Below are 3,272 nucleotides of genomic sequence, written 5' to 3' on the forward strand. Positions count from 1 at the left end.
AAGGTCTGAAATTTATGCCGAAACCGAAATTTCAAACCATGAAGGACAAAATCCCCCCTTTAACGGTTTCTGTGATAATGGTTCACTGCTTCAGGGATCACAATAGAGGTATTCGAGATTGTGTGGTTAAAAAGAGAAATATCCGCAGGGATACAACAATGTTGAACCAGAATATGCTGGTCCCTAGAGAATTCTTCAAGCTCTAGTGGATGAAAACTTAAACATTTTTTCTCTGCCTTTAAAACTTAAAGAATAACGTTAGAGGGGTTTTTCCTATCAGAGAGAGAAGGGGTGATATCATTTCCCTAATGAAAATAATGAAAATACCCTCATCTTTTATGTGCCCCTACCGCATAGGCATTAGGAGTATTTTGGTCACTATCTATGAGATAAAAATAGTCTTGTTATTTTCTATGAGATAGGGATATCTCTGTTATTTTTATACCATAAAGTATTTTAGTCATTTTTTTAATGAGATGAGAGCATTTGGACTATTGTCAATCAGAGAGGAGTGTTTTGGTTATTACCTTGCCATTGGGCTTTTGCAAGGGCACCCTACACTTTATGATTCCACAAAATAATTTCTTTGAAAATGCTAATCAACATCTACCAAACTTTGGAATTTAAAATTTTAGAAAAAAGTATGTGAGCCAAATAGTAGAAAAAAATCCAGAAAAACTTTCTAGGACAAAATATTTTTCAGGAAAAAATATTCTGCCCATCCAAACATGCTTTTAAAAAAATCAAATAAACAATTCACTATTAGGCCAGTATGGATTATCTGGATTTGTAATGACCCACCATGTTCAATGGTCCCAATCGCTACACGTGTCGTATGCATGGTAGACTAGCCAACAATAGAGGTGGAGCCTAATTCTTCAATGATCTAAACCGTTTATTTCTCGGGCTCAGCTCGGGCTCGGGCTCGAACCAGACTTACTCGAGCCCGAGCTCAGGTATTGAGCTTAGCGAGCCGAGCTGGGCCAAGCTCAGCTCGGCTATTCATCCTGCTTGGTCAAGAATCGAAAAATCAACAATCAAAGTGTTAGGAACATACATTCACAATCGGATCAGTATGGATGGGTTGGTTTAAATAGTGACCCACCAGTTCAATGGTCCTGATTACCCTACATATCGGTCATATTCATGGTGGGCCATGTTGCTTCTTGTTAGCAAAGAGCTCACCAATCTCTATGACTCAAGCCCAACATAAATATGGGCTCATTTATTGAAACCCATCACTACTTGGGTCAGGTTAAATGTTGAAAAAATAACAGTGAGGCTTCACCATGCCCATTAATTTCACTTTCCCACAATCAAAGGAACCTGTTTAGGATTGGACCCACAAAATAAACGGTGAAGATGTATAATTGCTTTCGCGTGGAACCCCAACACAGAAGCTGCAAAGTGGATCTTCGATTGTCTACCCATGGAGCAAAATGGAAGATCTAGTTCAAGAGAACAAGATCAAGGAATGAGAGTGTGTTAGAAGGTTGTATCCTATCTCTCTTATGTCTCTCTCTATCAAGTTATACCCAAAATTCCTCTTTAAACAACTCTAAATGATGTTTTGAAACCCAAGATTTAAGTTTCACAAAACTTCATTTGGTTTCAAACATAAAACAATTTTCAAAGATATGGGCAGCCGACTGGACCCAAATACACTTGGTGTGTATAAATAAAACAGGTTTTGATAATATGTATCGGGGCAGTCGACTAGCACTAGCAGTTGACTGGTAAATAGAATCTGTACCGAAAATTACTTTGAAAATTTCCCAGGAGCAGTCGACTGGAAACTCCAGTCAAACTCCAGTCGACTGAAACTAAGGGTGTCAATTTTGGCTCGGCTCGAATCCTTAACCAGCCGAGCCCGAGTTAAGCCAGGCTCGGCTCGTTAAGGCTCGTTAAGAATTTAATATATTTAAATATATATATATATATATATATATATATATATACTAAAAGGGTTGTCTAAGGAGTGAAAGGGGGAGGCAAAATATGTCACTTCTTTTTTGGAACCCCATTTGTTACTTGGACCACCCCCTAGTATAAAAAGAGTAGTAAAAAAACACTAGATAGGGCTGTCCAGGGAAAATGAGGGGTGTAAAATTAATATAATTCGAGCTCGATAAGGCTCGCGAGCCTGGCCGAGCCTGGTTCGAGCCCGAGCCAAGCCCGAGCCTGGCTTTTGAGCTTAACGAGCCGAGCCGAGCCTAGCCAAGCTCGGCTCGGCTCGTTTACACCCCTAACTGAAGCGATAAGAAAAGTTTTTTTTTTTTTAATTCCAACAGACCCCGTTGGCCAGCTGGCCAACTGGCCTAGTCCAGCAGACTGGCAATGGTTTCAAAAAGAGTTGAAACCGTTGGGCATTAATTAAACATGTTTTAAATGGCGTAGTTTTTATCAAATTGCCCTTGAACGGCTATTTCTTTTTGGAGCTCTATATGTACCAATGAATAGTGTTTTAGAATCAAGGATGATGTCCCAACTTGAAAAAACCCATTGAAACTTTTGTTCTAACAAAAAACATCTCTCTTCTAACCCCTCTCATGCCTTGACTTTGAGAAACACAATAGAGAGGTTCAAGATTTACTTTCACATCCATTGAGAGAGATTGTAGTGACATTCTTCATTGTATCAGTTGCCTATTCAAGAGGATTTAAGTGCTTTCATCTTATTACCTTATCTACATTGGAAAAGAGGGTCTTTGATTCGGCCCGTTAAGAAAGAAGAATCAAACCATTGTTGAGGGTCTTCGATTCGGCCCGTTAAAAAATCAAACCATTGTTGAGGGTCTACGATTCGGCCTGTTGAGAGAGGTGAATCATCTTGTAACAGGTTGCTTGATCCGACCCGGTAAAAAAGGAGGATCACATAGTGGAATAGCCAAGGAGGTCTTGGCAAGTGGACGTAGACTTTAATTCGTATTAAGGTTCAACCACTCTAAATCGTCATGTGCATTCTCTCTTCATATATCTCTCTTATTTGGTGATTGATATCATCTTCCCTTTACGCTTATTGTGAATCCATATTAACAAGGGATTAGTTTACATTTACAATTGTAGTTAATCACATTTAAAATTCTCAACTTTGCAAGAAAATCCAATTCATACCCCCCTCGGGTTGCCTAGCCTAATTTCATTTGATATGAAAGCAAAGGCTCTTATAAGGCTTTTTATTGAAAACCTACAAGAAAAAAGATCTATTTGGCAATCCAATAGATTCTAGACTTCCAACTCTTATTAGTGGTTCCGATTACGGTTCTTGGTCAA

The sequence above is a fragment of the Tasmannia lanceolata genome, unplaced genomic scaffold (genome assembly GCF_043159265.1).
Source record: "Tasmannia lanceolata isolate RefF3 unplaced genomic scaffold, GAP_Taslan_0.1 ptg000011l, whole genome shotgun sequence".
Lineage (NCBI taxonomy): Eukaryota > Viridiplantae > Streptophyta > Magnoliopsida > Canellales > Winteraceae > Tasmannia > Tasmannia lanceolata.